Source organism: Wyeomyia smithii, chromosome 2 (assembly GCF_029784165.1).
Source record: "Wyeomyia smithii strain HCP4-BCI-WySm-NY-G18 chromosome 2, ASM2978416v1, whole genome shotgun sequence".
NCBI lineage: Eukaryota > Metazoa > Arthropoda > Insecta > Diptera > Culicidae > Wyeomyia > Wyeomyia smithii.
Window position 1 is genome coordinate 238,169,908 of NC_073695.1, and position 20,790 is coordinate 238,190,697.

Consider the following 20,790-nt stretch of genomic DNA (forward strand, 5'->3'; position numbering starts at 1 on the left):
ACCGCCAGGGGTGCTCGACGGCGGAAGGTGGAACTTCCCGGTATAAATGACGCAAGCACATTCTTACCCGCGGCGTTCTGGGAATTACGCGATGAGTGTGTCCGGTGGAAAAGATTGCGAAATGAAAGGCACGCTTACCGGTGCGCACTCCCTCACCGTTCCCATGCCGTCGTCGTCTTGGCCGGTCAGTGTAATTGGTGCGGAAAAATGAATTATGCACCGAAATTATTCCCGTTCCGTTCCGGTTGTTGTGGTGAAGGTATTACTGCTTCCGGACATTGTTACTCTGGGAAACTTTCCGAAGGTTGGGTTCTAGGGAGAAAATTGTTTCTTTACATTATTGTGAATTGAAATATTTGTTTGAAAATTATTAGCAACATTGATTTGCGCTGTGTTGTACAAACTGATTAAAAATCTTCCTTGGCTTAATTTTTCATTGGATATTTTGCTGCAGCTCACAATTTCGGACAGTGTTGTCACTCTTGGCATTTTTTGTTTTATTTTTTATTTTAGAAATTGTTGATATATTAGACATTTTTAACATTTTTGGCAGAGCTGACATTTTTGACATTTTTGGCATTGTTGATATTTTGACAATTTTGGGCATTTTTGACATTTTAAGGATTTTCAATTTTGGAAATTTTAAATTGCTTTCAAGTTTTTCGACTTTTTAGACATTTTAGACATTTTGGACATTTCGGATATTTTGGACATTTTGTACATTTTGGACATTTTGGACATTTTTGACATTCTTGACATTGACAATTTTGACATTTTTTACATTTTTGACATTTTTGCCTTTTATGACATAACTGACATTTTTGATATTTTTGACATCTCTGATATTTTTGTCATTTTTTTCTTTTTTTTGACATTTTTGTCATTTTAGACTTTTTTGGCATTTTTGACATTTTTAGGATTTTTAGTTTTGGAAATTTTAAATTTCTTTCAAATTTTTCGACTTCTGAGACATTTTTGACATTTTGGGCATTTTGGACATTTTGGACATTTTTGACATTTTGGACAATTTTGACATTTTTGACATTTCTGACATTCTTGACATTTTTGACAAATTTGACATTTTTGCCTTTTATGATATATCTGACTTTTTTTTTGACATTTTCGACATTTTTGCCTCTTATGAAATAACTGACATTTTTGATATATTTGACATTTTTGATATTTTTGGCATTTTTGTCTTTTTTTTTTTACATTTTTGACACTTTAGGCTTTTTTGACATTTTTGGCATTTTTGACATTTTTAGGATTTTTAATTTTGGAAATTTTAAACTTTTTCGAATTTTTCGACTTTTTAGGCATTTTAGACATTTTGGACATTTTGTACATTTTGGGAATTTGGGACATTTTTGGCATTTTGGACATTTTTGATATTACTGACATATTTTACATTCTTGACATTTTTGCCAATTTTGACATTTTTGACATTCGTAACATTTTTGCCTTTTATGACATATCTGACATTTTTGACATTTTTGACGTTTTAGACATTTTTGGCATTTTTGACATTCGTGACATTTTTGCCTTTGGTGACATATCTGACATTTTGGATATTTTTGACATTTTTGACATCTTTGACATCTTTGACATTTTTGACATTCTTGACATTTTTGACAATTTTGACAATTTTGACATTTTTGACATTTTTGACATTTTTGTCATTTTCGACGTTTTTGACATTTTTGGCATTTTTGACATTTTTGACATTCGTGACATTTTTGCCATTTGTGACATACCTGACATTCCTGGCATTTTTTACATTTTTGACATTTTTGACATTTTCGATATTATTTTTATTTCTGACATTTTTGACAATTTTGACAATTTTGACATTTTCGACATATTTGACATTTTTGACATTTTTGTCATTTTTTGACATTTTTGACAGTTTTGACAGTTTTGACATTTTTGTCATTTTAAATTTGTTGGCATTTTTGTCTTTTTTGACATAATTGACTTGTTTGACATATTTAACATTTTCCCATATCCGACATTTTTGTCATTTTTTAATTTTATGACATATCTGACATTTTTGATATTCTTGTCATTTTCAACAAGATTATCATTTTTAACATTTTTATCATTTTTAACATTTTGAACATTTTGAACATTTTGAACATTTTAAACATTTTTAACATTTTTAACATTTTTAACATTTTTAACATTTTTAACATTTTTAACATTTTTAACATTTCCAACATTTTCAACAATTTTAAAATTTTTAACATTTTTAACATTTTAACATTTTAACATTTTTAACATTTTTAACATTTTTAACATTTTTAACATTTTTAACATTTTTAGCATATTTAACATTTTTAACATTTTTAACATTTCTAACATTTTTAACATTTTTAACATTTTTAACATTTTAAACATTTTTAGCATTTTTAACATTTTTAACATTTTTAACATTTTTAACATTTTTAACATTTTTAACATTTTTAACATTTAAAACATTTTTAACATTTTTAACATTTTTAACATTTTTAAAATTTCAACATTATTAACATTTTCTCATATTTTAAACAGTTTTGACAATTTTGACATATTTGACATTTTTAACATATTTGACATTTTTGACATTTTTACCATTGCTGGCATTTTTAAGATTATTGATATTTGTGACATTTTTAATGTATTCAAAATTTATATATTTTTAAAATATATAACATTTTTGACTTCTTTAATTTTTTTGACATTTTTGTCGTAGTCACTTAAACGAAACTTTTTTGTATCGTTTCAATACGATTTACTTACTGAACTCAGAATTGATCGCGAATTCTCTCAATGATAGACGGTGAGGTTACGAAAAATTATCTGCTGCTTTAGTCGAATTTACAGCCGCTCCAAGAATTTGAATAAAGTGTTTTTGAATATTTTAAAAATTTTGTGCAAATGAGGAATTGAAGTGCTACCATATTTCTGATTGCTCATATCCATATATGCGACACCACTGAAAAGAAACGGAACAAACACAAACACTTTTGCCTTTTATGACATAACTGACATTTTCGATATTTTTGACATCTCTGATATTTTTGTCATTTTTTTCTTATTTTTTGACATTTTTGTCATTTTAGACTTTTTTGGCATTTTTGGCATTTTTGACATTTTTAGGATTTTTAGTTTTGGAAATTTTAAATTTCTTTCAAATTTTTCGACTTTTGAGACATTTTTGACATTTTGGGCATTTTGGACATTTTGGACATTTTTGACATTTTGGACAATTTTGACATTTTTGACATTTCTGACATTCTTGACATTTTTGACAAATTTGACATTTTTGCCTTTTATGATATATCTGACTTTTTTTTTGACATTTTCGACATTTTTGCCTCTTATGAAATAACTGACATTTTTGATATATTTGACATTTTTGATATTTTTGGCATTTTTGTCTTTTTTTGGACATTTTTGACACTTTAGGCTTTTTTGACATTTTTGGCATTTTTGACATTTTTAGGATTTTTAATTTTGGAAATTTTAAACTTTTTCGAATTTTTCGACTTTTTAGGCATTTTAGACATTTTGGACATTTTGGACATTTTGTACATTTTGGGAATTTGGGACATTTTTGGCATTTTGGACATTTTTGACATTACTGACATTTTTTACATTCTTGACATTTTTGCCAATTTTGACATTTTTGACATTCGTAACATTTTTGCCTTTTATGACATATCTGACATTTTTGACGTTTTAGACATTTTTGGCATTTTTGACATTCGTGACATTTTTGCCTTTGGTGACATATCTGACATTTTGGATATTTTTGACATTTTTGACATCTTTGACATCTTTGACATTTTTGACATTCTTGACATTTTTGACAATTTTGACAATTTTGACAATTTTGACATTTTTGACATTTTTGACATTTTTGTCATTTTCGACGTTTTTGACATTTTTGGCATTTTTGACATTTTTGACATTCGTGACATTTTTGCCATTTGTGACATACCTGACATTCCTGGCATTTTTGACATTTTTGACATTTTCGATATTTTTTTATTTCTGACATTTTTGACAATTTTGACAATTTTGACATTTTCGACATTTTTGACATTTTTGACATTTTTGTCATTTTTTGACATTTTTGACAGTTTTGACAGTTTTGACATTTTTGTCATTTTAAATTTGTTGGCATTTTTGTCTTTTTTGACATAATTGACTTGTTTGACATATTTAACATTTTCTCCATATCCGACATTTTTGTCATTTTTTAATTTTATGACATATCTGACATTTTTGATATTCTTGTCATTTTCAACAAGATTATCATTTTTAACATTTTTATCATTTGTAACATTTTTAACATTTTGAACATTTTAAACATTTTTAACATTTTTAACATTTTTAACATTTTTAACATTTTTAACATTTTTAACATTTTTAACATTTCCAACATTTTCAACAATTTTAAAATTTTTAACATTTTTAACATTTTAACATTTTTAACATTTTTAACATTTTTAACATTTTTAACATTTTTAACATTTTTAACATTTTTAGCATATTTAACATTTTTAACATTTTTAACATTTTTAACATTTCTAACATTTTTAACATTTTTAACATTTTTAACATTTTAAACATTTTTAGCATTTTTAACATTTTTAACATTTTTAACATTTTTAACATTTTTAACATTTTTAACATTTTTAACATTTTTAACATTTTTAACATTTTTAACATTTTTAACATTTTAAACATTTTTAGCATTTTTAACATTTTTAACATTTTTAACATTTTTAACATTTTTAACATTTTTAACATTTTTAACATTTTTAACATTTAAAACATTTTTAACATTTTTAACATTTTTAACATTTTTAAAATTTTCAACATTATTAACATTTTCTCATATTTTAAACAGTTTTGACAATTTTGACATATTTGACATTTTTAACATATTTGACATTTTTGACATTTTTACCATTGCTGGCATTTTTAAGATTATTGATATTTGTGACATTTTTGATGTTTTCAAAATTTTTATATATTTAAAATATATAACATTTTTGACTTCTTTAATTTTTTTGACATTTTTGTCGTAGTCACTTAAACGAAACTTTTTTGCATCGTTTCAATACGATTTACTTACTGAACTCAGAATTGATCGCGAATTCTCTCAATGATAGACGGTGAGGTTACGAAAAATTATCTGCTGCTTTAGTCGAATTTACAGCCGCTCCAAGAATTTGAATAAAGTGTTTTTGAATATTTTAAAAATTTTGTGCAAATGAGGAATTGAAGTGCTACCATATTTCTGATTGCTCATATCCATATATGCGACACCATTGAAAAGAAACGGAACAAACACTTGCCAAGCAAACAAGTATTAACAGTCAGTGTGCGTGAAGACTATAGTAACATTTCACTTCTAATTCGAGCGCTAATCAAGAAAATATGCAACCTTCAATCATTTATTTGTTTTGTCCTTAAAAATACAGTTTAATGTTTATATTAAAGTCAAAAATAATGCTGATCTGTGCAACCCTGAAATTGGGGATCAGGGCACTCTGATAGCACAGTGGGAAGTGGTTTTTACACTGAAAATAAGACGGCGGGTAGGTTTTGATTGCCAAGATCCAAAACTCGTATATTGTTGCCAAAACAAGTCAAAATTTGACCGTCTGTGCCCCACCATCTGCTAGTAGATTGATTCGTTCGAGACGAAGGTAGCTTCGGCAAGTCTGCTGCCGCCACTAGCTGCTACTAAGTTGGGATCATCCTTCCCCCAACCACTAGTAAAATGATTAGTTTGAACAAAATCAAACTTCCATGTAGCCCAATGTGCGCTTTCCCGGTTAGCTAGCTATGTAAATAACAATTTTCTGCATTTGAAAATGATTATACTATTCTCCTGTTTCGATTTTAGATTTTTATTTTACAACCCTATGTAGCGTAGCTTCCTGAGAGACGTAGCTCTACGTCAAAATGCTTATTGCTACCTTTATAAAGGTTGACGAAAAAATCCTGAAACATTCATTTAATGGAATAACAAGATAACTTATATTTTTGCCATTTTTTTCCGAGAAATAAATTAAGAAATAACATCTCTGATTTAACCAGCGTGGTAAAAATGCTGATATTCAAGCTGCAAGAGCTATTCCCAAATTTGGCACCACGGACAAACTGAAACCAGCCGCGTAGAGAGTGCAGTACATAAATAACGCTGGTTTCGTTTGCATAAACGTGCGCGTGTTTGTGTGTGTATATAAAACACAGTCTTGCACCAAGCTTTCAATTCGAGCGAAGCGCTCTCGGGCTACGATATGGCTGATGTCACATAGCATTTTCATGTAATTAAACTTCTCTCTTTAGTTTACCATATCTGATTCGCATACTAAACAGCGCTGCTTCACTTTCAGTCTGCCAGCCGTCATCGGTGCGAGACAGATTTTGTTCAGAAAGCTTTTCTCCAAAAAGTTGCCACGGATTCATTCAGAACAGTCCCCATTGAGGCTCGGTTCGGTTGGTACGAGGGAGGACCTGGACGGTAGGCTGCTACAAAAACAGTAATTTATTCTGCTTATTCTTCTTTTCATTCTTTTATCCGGCTCCAGCCGATCGAGAAAACAATCTGAAGGAGGCTGCGGGATGAATGTGTTGTTGTTGCTGTTGTTATTGTTGTTGGGTGCGCCTAATGCCACCCACGCACGCAAGCCAGAGGTTTGACGTAAGCAGAAAAGCTCCGACAGCTGCCGACTCTCGAATTCAGCCACGATGACGAAGAGCATTTTTAAGAGAGATCATTTGGTGCGACTTTCCGGTTCGGATTTCCACGGTGTTGGCCTTTTCTTCGCGCTTTTCTCTCCAGCTTTTGCCTGCTGCTCTGTATTTCGTCGTTATGCGTATCGCTCTCGGACAAACAGTCTAGAGTAGAATGTCGGTTCCCTTTCGGAAGCGTCGCACGGCTGACGGTGACGTCGTTTTTGCCGTACTGGTAACAGTCGCAGGCAACCCCACCAACCAAGGACACCCACGTGCTTCTTTGGAGGCTCCTACAACAGCTCTGGTTTTGCTGTGCTATTTTGCCAAAAAAACGACATGGCTTCATACCCAAGGACTGCAGCCTTACTTGAGGATGGGGCACACTCTCAGATGATGCCTCCAAAATCAACCCTCCACTTGCCATCGTGTACTCGTCACGCACTTGAAGTTCGCTCATTTTGTGTTCTTTGATTCGTTCGAAGATACCAGGATTGCTTTATTATTATTCATTCGGTTTACGGGCTGTAGACGGGTATCTGATTTTTTTTTGCGAATAGTAGTGACACAGCCATTGAAATTTGGTTTTTGCTTTTGCTACGTTTGCCTCCGTTGGGCCCTCCCGGACGGATGCTCTATTGGGAAACAATGAATTCTCCAAGGGCCTTGAGCACTTCTCCCGGCAACCAGAACTGACGAAATATTAAACACTTTGACAGCTGCGTGACGTCAAATCAATCACACGAGATTGCGGTGCTATTGGCAACGTTTTGAATATATGAGTTTTTTTACCGTTTGACTGATCAGCAAGTAAAATTGCGTTTCCTGATATGCTGCTTTTGAAATTTATAGGATAGGTAGCCTCTCTTCGAGAGTATTTGTTTATTATTCGATAAATTTTTGCTTTTATGTTTGATATTTGCGTTGTTAGAGCCAAAATAGAATCTGGCAATTGAACTATGAAATCATGTTAAAAATGCTGCTCGTATATTGAACGTATAAGTACAATTGCTCCACGGCAGTTAAGGTCTATCCGTGAAAAACTCGATAAATTTCATACAAAAATTCAAGATTCAAATGGTTCCAGAAATATTCAGTAAAATATAAATAAAGCAGTATGATAGCAGCAGTAATGTTGAACTAGCTGCATACCCGATTTTGCTCGAGATTTAATATCAACTCGTTTTGTTATGGTGGTTTAGAAGTTACTAAAGTCTGATTAGTTTGTAATCTATACTACCAGAATACCAACGGCCTCAGGACTAAAAATGATCAACTGTTCCTATCTTCCACTGAGTTGGACTACGACGTGTACGTGTTCACGGAGACTAATTTGGATGATCACATTCAGTTTTGCCAGTAGTTCTTCAACACTCGTGCTGATCGTGGTGCCTCTAACAGCCAGTGTCAATCGGGCGGAGGCGTGCTCATAGTCGTAAAGCGGGTATATGCGTCATCTGTTGTCCAGTTCACGGCTGCTGATAACATTGAACATCTAAGGGTAAAAATCGCCATAGAGCGACTGCCTCTTTTGATTGGTATACTGTACCTGCCACCAGATAAAAGCCGAGACGTTAACTTTGTGATGCTCCCTATTGATGCTGTCTCTGAAATTAGCAGAAAGTTTAGAGATATAGGAAAGCTCGTCTTGCTGGGTGAATTCAATCAACCGCGCCTAGTTTGGAAGAGTTTTGGTACCGGGTATGCATTTGCTGATCCTGTACAGTTCTTCAGACTACGGCAGCATAATTCAATACGAAACAACTTAGATCGTGTATTAGAACGACTCCGTTATGACTCCGTTATGAAGGATGGCGCCGTCTTTTTAGCAGTTAAGGAAGATGGACCAATTGATCCTTATCAGCCACCTCTTTGCTTAAGGTAAAAATGTATAAAATGCCCCCCCGGGGCATAACGCCCCAGTCCATTTATTCGAAAACACACACAAAATAAGACATGAGACTATTGGGAATCCGTAGCGGGTCATAGGACCAACCTTCTGTGCAAGTTTGATAATTGTCACTAGAAGCAAAAAATATACAAAAATCAATTTTGGTTTGAGCTGCTTCAGATCTAATTTCTTGCAGTGTTTCCGTAACGTTTTTTCACCAATGTATAAAGTTTGTTACCTGGTTTTTGTACTTATTATCTCAAATGAACCTCTAAGCAGCTGTATCTAGTGGAGAAACGTTAAAAATTGTGTAATTTGCTTAAGTATTCAATGCTTTCTGCTACATTACAGTACCGGGCAATATGCCCCACCGCTAGCCCGGCTGATATGTTCATTGCTTTAACGTTTGCTTCTGAGACTTCAAGCGCTGTTTCACTTCGCATGCTGAGCCGGCATATGAAGCTACTGTATGGGGCATATTATACTGCATCTGGGGCGTTTTGCCCCGGTAGATTGGAAAGCTTGCAATTCAGTCATATTTATTGATACAATTGTGGCGTTTTTGTGTAACAGTAATTACAAAACAAAATAATAGCAGTGCATTACCAACTAAATAGTGTATTCAACTGCATGAAAGATTTGTTGTTTGTGATAAACATAGCTACAATATTGACAATGTTCCTTAGGGGGGGCGTATTATACCTGTTTACCCTACCTGTGCTTTGTGAGCCTCCTGTTTCACTCCACCGTGACTTTTGTCGTGGCGACTACGACACTCTAACCGAGATGCTGTCCGTGGTTGATTTGTCTGATGTGATCCAAAATTCTGACGTCGATTGTGCCGTTAGCTGTTTCAATCGTACTATTCAGAATTGCATCGTCCCTAGGTTGTACTACAAGTTTGTCGAATAGTACAATGCTTTAACTCTTATACCTGCAAGGTGAGAGCCCATATTCAGCGCAATATTCAGACCGCAAATATTAGGGTAAGGAATGGCTTGAATGGGAAAAATATGTTATTTGTATCGCGCGTTGATAGAATTTTGTAATTTTTTAGTTATGCTCTTCTGATCGGGAAAAGACGTGATAGTTTTCGACGTGTTTATATTATTGGTGGTTGGAAAATGGCTGGACACGTGTAACTTGAGACCCTAATGTGGCCTTTAACCTCTGTCCAGCAACTCCTATCCCAATCTCCACGTGGTGCCGACAGGAATACGAGTAATCTTAGCGGAGATCGGGTAACCAACCCCCGGTGGAAACTATGGTCGTATGCTGACTGGGAAAGGGGGTCGTACGCGGCTGTATACCATATAAGGGCGGCGTACAACAGCGTCTGACAAGGAGCGGGCGGCTGATTATGGAATGGTGTATCCCGCCAGCTACACCTAAGATGACAGCCCCATCAGCAGGATGTAGGTATCGCGACCTTTCTTCAACCACGAACAAAGAATTTAGAAATACGGGACGGATCAATCGGCAACGACCTAGGCTACGAACACGGAAAAAGATTAAGGCAAACGATTGGAAATTGGGTACTTGGAACGTCCAAACTCTCAATGAACCGGTGCGGGGTGGCTTGCGGTTTTGTAGTGCTGAGAAATCAGAAAACAAGAGTCATCCGGTGGAGGCCCGTAGATGACCGAATATGCGTGTTGAGGATTAAGGGCGAATTCCTCAACTACAGTTCAATAAACACCTACGTACCGACAAACGACAAATTCGATGAAGTCAAAGATGAGTTCTATGACAAGCTGGGGCGAATTTATGACGAGTGCCCAAAACACGACGTAAAAGTCGTCATTGGAGACACAAACGCACAGGTTGGGAGGGGGGAATTCTTCCGTCCGGTCATTGGAAGGCATAGCCTCCACTCGTCAACCAATGAAAACGGCCTGAGGCTGATAAACTTTACCGCGGCCAGAGGAATGGCCATATGTAGCTCCTATTTTCCACGTTTTAATATTCGAAAACACACCATCCAAATTGTAAAGCCTGCTCTCAGATCGATCACGTACTGATTGACGGTCGGCACTTTTCGGATGTTACTGATGTTAGGTCTTTTCGGGGACCAAACATTGACTCTGACCATTATCTCGTCGTTTGTAAGACCCGCGCACGGTTGTCGAACGTGCTGAAATCTAGCACAGAGAGGGCGACGCGTTTCAACATACAGTGGTTGAAAGGTGATGGCGTGGCAGCAGAACACGTCAGAGAGCTGGATCAACGGATAGCAGAACAGCAGGAAATAAATGGGCTGTGGAGCAGTATCCACGGTGCCATCGAAACGACTGCGAGAGAGGTGGTAGGTACGACGCGTGGAAGACAGCCTAATGGCTGGTTGGATGCCGAGTGCCAGAGAGCGACAGATGAGAAGAACCGTGCCAGGAGCCGCATGCTCACTGCTACTACGCGTCAGAACAGAGAGAGGTACAGGGGGGCAAAAGCTTCCGAAAATAGAAACCGCCGTCGGAAGAAGCGCGAGTACGAGGAGCAGGTGCTCGTCAGCGCAGAGGACAGCTGTGCTCAAAACGACGTGCGGAGATTCTATAGAACTGTCAACAGAGTCAGAAGCAGAAACTTCCCTGTGCCGGTCATGTGTAAGGACGGCACCCTGCTTACTTATAAACCGACGGTTGCAGCCAGGTGGAAGGAGCATTTTGAGGCGCTATTGAACGTTGAGGAGCCGGAAGAGCAGAGCAGGAACAGGATGACGATTATGAGTGACGAACAAGCTGTGGAGCCATCAACACAGGAGGAGAGGAAAAAGGCGATTAGTGAGCTGAAAAACGACAAGGCTGCTGGTAAGGACGGTATCCTGGCCGAACTTCTAAAAGCGGGAAGCGAGTGGCTGTACTATGCGATCCACCAGATAATACTAAGGATCTGGGCGGATGAACAAATGCCGAACCACCGGTTGGAAGGCCTCATATGCCCTATCTATGAGAAGGGTCATCGATTGGATTGTGGCAACTATCGAGGCATAACGTTGCTCTACTCCGCATATAAAGTGCTTTCCCATATCCTGTTCTTCAGATTGAGACCGTTAACGGAATCCTTTGTTGGCGAATACCAGGCTGGTTTTCGACAAGGGCGTTCTACAACGGATCAAATCTTCACCCTGCGACAGATCCTCGATAAGTTCCGGGAGTACAACTTATCGACTCACCATCTGTTTGTGGATTTCAGGGCTGCATACGACTCAGTGAAAAGAAACGAGCTGTGGTAGATCATGCTGTAACACCGTTTCCCTGCGAAACTAATAAAGCTGAGTCGTATGACACTGGAGGGATCAAAATCGTGCGTGCGGATAGCTGGCGAGACATCAGCCGCATTCGTAACGTTGGATGGACTGAAGCAGGGGAATGCGCTCTCCAGCCTACTGTTTAACATCGCTCTTGAGGGTGCAGTACGAAGGGCAAACGTGGAAAGAAACGGTACGATCATCTCGAAATCTCACATGCTTCTTGGTTTCGCGGACGACATCGATATCATCGGTATCAACCGTAAGGCCGTGGAGGAGGCCTTCGTACCTTTTAAGAGGGAAGCAGCGAGATTGGGACTTGTCATTAACTCTGCCAAAACGAAGTACAACGGTAGCTGGCAGAGAGCGTGGGAGTCCCCGTGGTGTTGGTGTTGAGGTGGAGATAGATGGGGACCAATTTTAAGTGGATGACGAATTCGTTTATCTTGATACGCTTGTGATATGTGACAACGATATGAGCCGTGAAGTAAAACGACGAGTTGCAGCTGCGAATAGGACCTTCTACGGACTACGTAACCAGCTTAGGTCCCGTAGTTTGCAAACTCGCACAAAACTAGCGCTGTATAGGACGCTGATCCTCCCGGTTGCCCTTTACGGACATGAAGCATGGACGCTGAAGGAAGCTGATCGACGAGTGTTCGGAGTTTTTGAGCGTTAAGTTCTGCGATCAATACTTGGCGGTAAACTTGAAGATGGAGTGTGGCACAGACGCATGAACCACGAGTTGTACCAGGTATACAAATATGCTGATATAGTGAAGGTATTACAGCGGGGCAGGCTTCAGTGGGTTGGACATGTGGCCAGAATGCCTGACGAGAGAGCCGCCAAAACTATCTTCAGTAGAGAACCAGGAAGAGGCCGTCGACTCCTTGGTAGGCCTGGCATGCGGTGGATGTGCGCGGTGGAAGAAGATGCACGATCTGCTGGTGTACGAAGAGACTGGAGAACGGCTGCTTAAGTCAGAAGTTAGTTAGCCAACAAAGTAAAAGTAAAGTAAGTAATTTTATTGGTTAAAACTGCATTACAGAAACTGAAGCAGTCCTATAAGCCAGTCTTCGATGGTATTCTCTTCAGCATCTTCAAAAAGTGCAGCACTTTTTTGGCTGCTCCCCTGCAGGCGATTTTCAATAGTCCACTTCAACATCAAACACATCCTTCGGAATGGAAGATTTCTCACATGCTTCCGGTGTATAAGAAAGTCAGGGCCGGATTTAGGTACCGGAGGGCCCGAGGCAAATATTTTTGTAGGGCCCTCTTTTCTTTAAACATTTAAAGGTAAGAAAACTTCAAATTGTGAAATAACTTTGGAAGGTGAAGAGCTCTACCTTCACGTCTGCCCAAGGATTAGGGGGTGGGGGCTCGAGTCGGGAGGCCCCAGGCATTTACCCCCTTTGCCCCATTTAAATCCGGGCTCGATCGTGGTATAATCATCATGAAGGATATGGATGTGGATTGAACGGGTTGACGAAGTCAGGTATCTTGACGTATTGCTGGACTACCAACTCACATTCAAGCTGCTGCATTATTCCAAATAGGTCTACTAGTCAACTAGGTTTTGTTTTTGAAAATGGCGAGCGACTTCGACTGCTTACGGGCTCTCGATTGTTCCCTAGTTCTTTCGATACTCGAATTCGCATCGGTCGTTTAGCCACCATATGAAGCTGTGTAGAAATCCAGAATCGAATCTGTTCAATAGGAGTTTATCCGTCGTGTGCTAAGAAAACTTCCATGGTGCAATCCCAACGACCTGGCTCCTTACGAACATCGATGGGCCATATTGGGTATAGAGCCGCTGGAGTCCCGTCGATTTATCAACCAAGCTGTGTTTGGAGCTAAAATACTAACTTTACTTTACTGTACTTTTACGGCGACAGACCGATTATCGATCCAATGCCGAATCCAGAATACGTCGCCATGTCAGTCGGTCTTGGGCTGCTATCCTCCAATATTCCCTAACACCTCTTTCGCGGGCATCCTTGTGGACAGCAAACATCCAACGAGTGCGGGACCTACCTCGAAGTCCACGTCCTCTATCGGGATTTCTGCTAAATAGAGTCTCCGCTGGTCGTTCTTCTGGCATTCTAGCTACATGCCCAGCCCTCTGCAACCTGCCGTGTTTTATCCGCTTAACTATATCCGCCGATTTGTACACCTGGTACACTTCATGGTTCATGCGTCTGCGCCAAACACCATTTTCTAGTTTGCCGCCAAGGATTCAACGCAAAACCCTACGCTCAAAAACATCAAAAGCTGGCCGACCGGCCTCTTCCAACGTCCCTGCTTCATGGCCGTAGAGGGTCACCATGTATTTCGTTTTGGCAGAGTTAATGATGAGCCCTACTCTCGCAGCTTTCCTCCTGATACGGTTGATACCAATGGATGTCGATATCGTCCGCAAAACCTAGGAGCATGTGAGACTTCGTAATGATGGTGCCGCTTCTTTGCACGCCGGCCCTACGTATAGCATCTTCCAATGCGATGTTAAACAATAAATTTGACAGCCCGTCTCCCTGCTTCTAACCTTCTAACGTCACGAAGGAGTCCGATATCTCACCGGCTATCCTGACGCATGATGTAGAACCTTCAAGGGTGACACGTATCGGCCTGATTTGTTTTGTTGGGAAACCATGATCGAGCATAATTCGCCCTAACTCATTCCTTTTTACTGTATCGTACGCTACCTTGGAACTAATGAACAGATGGTGCGTCTGCAGGTTGAATTCTCGAAATTCATCGAGGATCTGACGCAGGGTAAACATTTGGTCCGTAGTGGAGCGTCCCCTTCGAAAACCACAATGGTAATCGCCAACGAAGGTCTCCGACAACGGTGCTCAGTCTATGGAACAGAATACGAGAGAGGATTTTGTAAACGGTGTTGAGAAGGGTTATGCCCCGATAATTACTACAGTCCAGGCGGTGGCCTTTCTTGTAGAATAGACATATAAGACCCTCTAACCAGTCCGAAGGCAATTCTTCATCGGACCACACTGTCAGCATGATCCGGTGTAAAGCACGATACAGCTGTTGGCTCCCGACTTTAAAGAGTTCGGCTGAGATGCCGTCCGAATGCTTTGCAGTTCCTCAGCTCTCTCACTGCCTTCGTAACCTCGTCCATGGAAGGTGGTTCCACAGCTTTGCCATCATCCTCAATCACCATCCTGCTCCTCTCGATTACGCTGTTTTCTTCACCATTCAACAGCACACTAAAGTGTTCCTTCCAACGCCTGGCCACCTTCGTTCTATCGATAATCAGGTTCCACTCCCTATCGCGGCACATGACACGTTCCGGTTCCTGATTCCATTTATTTTCCTGTAGAAGCTTCTCGCATCGTGCCTAGAGAAGCAACCTCCCGCCTCCGCAAGAATCCGCTCCCAATGCTGTCGTTTCTTCCGGCGATGGAGTCTTTTTTCAGAAGCTCCAGCTTCCCTGTATCTTCCTTCTCTCTGACGAGTCACAGCCGTGGCTAACATGTGAACTCTGGCGCGGTTCTTTTCATTCGTCACTCGCTTGCACTCAGCGTCAAACCACTCTCTGGACGTGGCTGTCGCAGATGTACCCAACACTTCTCCCGCTGTGGTGGATATGCATCCATTGTTCATTCAGGCTACCTCCAACTTGATCCTCAACCGGTTCATCAACCTTCTACAGATACTCTGTAGCCACTTCTCCAGTTGATAGCGGCTGGATGTTCAACTGTATCCTTCTTGTCGTTCTGGATTTTAACACATACCACAAGATCACGATCCGAGTCAACGTTTGGTCCTCTAAACGACCTCACGTCTGTAACGTCCGAAAAGTGCCTACCATTAATCAGAACATGGTCGATCTGAGAGCAGGCCTCTCCATTCGGGTGCCTCCAGGTGTGCTTACGTATATTCCTTTGGCAAAATAAGTGCTACAAATAGCCGTACCTTTGGCAGCAGTGAAATTGACAAGCTTCAGGCCGTTGTCGTTCGTAGTAGAGTGGAGGCTTTCTCTACCAATCACGAGGCGAAGGAAGGTCTCCTGCCCAATTTGCGAATTGCATCCCCGATGACGATTTTGATGTCGTGTCCTGGGCACTCATTATATGTTTTTTCCAGGAGCTCATAGAACTCCTCCTTCTCTTCATCGGGTTTATCGTTGGTCGGTGCGTACACATTTATCAGGCTGTAGTTGGAATATTTGCCCTTAATCCTCAACACGCATATACGGTCACTGATTGTCCTCCATCTAATGACACGCTTCATCTGTTTCCTTCTTCTGAGCACGAAGCTGACTCCCGTTTCTGCTTTCACGCCGCCACTGTAGTAGATGTGGTACTTAAATGAAATGCCCGCAATTGGATCTACTGCCCTGAATTCACGTTCTCCCGTTTTCGGCCACCTCACCTCCTGTATGGCAGCAACCTCCACAACCACCTTCTGCAGGATACCTGCACGTGCCGGTTCGAGTAGAGTCCTTACATTCCAAGTACCGAGTTTCCAATAATCGTTATCCCTTTTTCGTTCGCCTAGGTCCATGCCGATTATTCCGTTCCGAATTTATATCTGGAATGCTCGTAGTATTCCGTACTTCGGTATGCTGCCTTACTAGGTCTGCGATACCTAGTCTCGCGTCAGCCGCCCGCTCCGGATCAGTCGCTGATGTACGCCGCCCCTAACATGGGGATACAGCCGCGTACGATCCCTCTTCCCAGTCAGCATACGACCATAGTTTCCACCGGGGGTTGGATATCCGATCTCCGCTAAGGTTACTCGTATCCCGGTCGGACCTTGGTGGAGGTTGGGATAGGAGTTGCTGGACAGAGGGTCTCAAGTGACACGTACCCGGCCATTTACCAACCTTGGCGCTAAAATACTACGCGGTAGAATCGATAGTTCTAATTTGCTGGTGCGCATGGACCCCGTGGTCCTGTGGTTAGCGATGTCGGTCGGCTAGCTCTCCCACACGGTCGTGATATCGGGCTCGATTCCCGATCAGGTCGAGCATCTTTTCGAGCTGGAAATTTCCTCGACTGGGACACTGGGGCACGGTGTATCGTTGTACTTATCCTACAACATGCAAAATGTGCCAAAAACAATATCGATAACGAATTCTCTCAACTAACCTTGTAGATCGAGACCGCATCAGCCCCCCAGGCTAGCGTGCGATATTGTTGTTTGTTTGGTGCGCATGAGAATCTATGCCCTAGAAAGAGTACTGCGTCCACGACAACTTATTCTGCCAGAATCGAAGAACACTGTATACGGTGATAACGGTCCAGTCAACACTATACGCAGACGTCTTCGAGAAGGCTATCACGTCTTCGACTTCAATGTTTCTTGTGACAGTTTTAGACACCGTTTGTTTACTGTATTTTAACTTTAAACTAGTTTTCGCTACAAGAAGAGGCCATTTAGCAGTCAACTGCCTCAAAATAGTTAACTGTAGAGCAGTTCCACCAAAAATATCCCAGTTTTAAATTTGTTTTTTTAAGGGTCATTTTTGAGTTGGATGAAACTTTGCATAGACGTTTCTATGGGCAAAGGAAGCCCTGCTATTGATTCAATTTTTTGAGACACGACTTATTTTTGAGAAGCTATTTTAAAATGCTATGTTGGGCAGGTATTGATGATTACAAATATTTTAAGAGCCGAAACGGTTCGTTTGATCGGTGTGACGTCTTCGGAAAAGTTATAGATAGTAATTTTATCTTTCCAAAAATAATATACACTCTATAATATACATTTTTTATAGAAAACTTATAAAAAAATTAAAATTGTTTATATAAAAAATCGAATTTAATTCTTTTTATAAATGAAAACTAAAAAGATTAACATTGAGGACAGTTCGGTCAACGAGAAATCAGGAAAAAAAAACTTGAGAAAACACCCAGGTATTATTTATTTATTTATTTATTTATTTATTTATTTATTTTTTTTTTTTGGAAGAACAAAATTATCTACAACTATGTCAAAGACTCTATTCCAATCAAACGAATCATAAAATATTTTCAATAACCAATTGAGTGAATCGATTGAATTGGTAGCCCGGTTTTTGTGGAATTGCACTGTAGAGAGAAATGCTATCAGAAGACATTTAAAGGGATCAGACTTGGACTATCTACAACGATGCATGTTGAGTCTTGGACGAAAATAAAGTAACAGTTAGGCTGATGTTTATTACCACAGTGGGTAGCCGTATGACCCAACTGTCCGCACTTATGACAGTTACATTACGAATAAACGACGAAAGTCACGCGAAAACAGTCTGATTGGGTGTAAATTTTTAACTCTTGTCGAACGATAGTGAGCAATCCAGTATCTTTACCGACTGAAGGCTAGAATCCTTAAAACGGCCGGTTGCTGCCTTCAGCAGTACCACGACGGTCAGACTCGAGTTGGTGACCACAACATCCATCTTCACTGCGAGAGATGGAATGTACACCTGGTACTCCAGAGTGAAAAGCTCACAAACTTAAGTCATGACACACTGTTTATTGGGGTGGATTTTAGACATTTCGGTCTCGGATTAAATCCGTGCCAGGTCTCTAAAAACTCGAATTTGAATCAATGCTTTAACTTTGTCCCAGAGCCTCGGAAATGCTTCCGGGTACAGTTTTGCCCGATTGATCAACTTCTTGGATGCTCGTTTTCCAACTCACTGTTCATTGTACCCATTTTGAAAAATATACTGTTGTTTAGTTCACAACCGCAATATTTATTTTAAAATCTTGACTAGCAATTTTGTCGTAGATATTTTTTTTTGCATGAATGAGAAAAATATACAGTGTGGAGAAGTAGGCCATGGCCGGATTCGGACTTCAATATTTTCGATCGTGGGATTTTTCGGAAGAAAATTTGTTTAATATCGCTAAGTGAGTTTTTTAAAAAAATGTTTGTTATGTTGAGTGTGATGCGGAACTTTTACTTGATGTGTATCGTAATATATACAGGATAGAAAATAGCAATCAAATACAGAGTTTGTATTCATGGCACCGATCACCGATGTTAATGATTCAAACCCATTACCCTGTGAAATGCACCAAAGTGCACTCATAACCGGCAACACCTTTGTGAATTACCGTCCACTCATAAAATCGAGAGTGTTGCAATTTATACAATCTGAGCACGTAAGTTCTGTGCTGCTGAAAATACTCTACATACGGGCGGTGCTTCTATTCAAGTTGCTATGCTGTGCATCGATTTTCTATTGAAACATTCACCCTATAAAAAAAACCTGGTGTGGCATTTAGAAAAGTTCGAACGACTTCTCTATGCAATCAACAGACTCGCCGACTCAATTGGGGAAAATTGAATTTCATCACAATCGGAGAGGTTGTTATACCAACTTAAATTTCTAACAGTAACTCACACTGATAGACTTCTAACACCACTCCTTGTAAGCGTCCATGCTAACCTCTATTATTTACTGCAAAATTTCAAAGTGACGCCATGCATCCGCATACTTACTAAACAAACTTCCGGCATGCTGATGCTGTGTGATCTTCCGTCCCGGAAGGGTTCGTGTTTTCGTTCTGCCGCTAGCCCCGTCTGTCTCGTGTCTACGTGTCGCGTAGGCGTTCTATTTCATGGCAGTACAAAGCAAAACTTTTATGACACGTTTTATTCTCGTCTTGCTCGTGTTCCTTCCCAACAACCGTCGCCTCGGGTTCGTGGGATCATTTTACATCGCAATAATTTCGTTCCGATATCAAAAACCACGATATCGCAAATTTACTCCCATCTATCCACACATACACACATACTGAAGCCGATAATCTCTTCCGGTTTGTTTAACTTCGCCTGAATGGGTAGTCTATTGCAAATCCGGTCGCCCACCGAACTGCAGCCATGCGTAAAAGTGCACCACTGCCGCCCAGTACAGGACTGCAGGAGTGCATCTTGTACGGAAACGAATCAGAACGTGGGAAGCTCGGAACTGCACTATGCTATCATAAAGCATCTTTCTGTCGAGGTTGTAAATTTATGCGAGTCTCGTTCGCCCATTTGACATTCAATTTGGTCGAGCTGTGGGTATTGCAGTATGTGTAGAACGATGCTATTCAGACACAGGAGAAAATCTTCTTCAAATCTTTTTTAAATGACAGATTTTGTTCTACTTGACCTCCATCCACTTCTCGCTGCTATTGATTACAGCTTATCATAACCGAATAATTTGCCTGCAGAGTTGAATGAGGTTATCAAAAATCCAAGTTTCATCCAAACATTCGACCGACTCGAAGCATCGCTTGATCCCGTCTCACATCTTAATTTAAATAAATTGCTAGTCGTCCTGAGTCCAAAACAAGGGCGCCCTGGCAGCAGCGTTTGCCAGATGGAAGCGAATAACGAACGGTCGAAGGGTTCACCAACAAGCTTTAACAGTTCGCGGTTTTATCTCACCACAAAACCCCTTTCCGAGAGCAAGTTACAAAAAGATTCATTTGGTGGCTTTTAGTTGGTAAAATTAAACCTGATGCTTTAGGAGTCTCTGCCTCTTCGCTCGGATGCACATCGAGCGGGATAGCAAAAAGTCATCGAAAAAAAAAAAAACTACAAGCTGAAAATATTCAGAACCGGGTAAGAGTTTCGTGCGGCGCTCTGGTCGGCGAGAAATCTCATCACTGCTGTCTCGTTATTCTTCATTAAGGCATTCTTCTATCCTTTTCCCGAGCTCATCTCAAGCGCGCAATTACAAGTGATTTAAACTTTTTTTTTCATCCCTTTTTCAAGTCTAGAGCGCTAGGTAAATTCCCAGCCCAGCACTCGGCAAACCCTGCGGATGCAGCGGCCCAGATGAGCAGTCAGCCAAGGTTGGCATTCAAAACGGAAGAAAATGTTTGAGATTTCTTCGGAACATGGGTGCTGCCAGTTTTCCCAAGGTTACACTTTGTAACCTTATCTTTTCTTTCCATTGGATGCACTTTATGCAAAT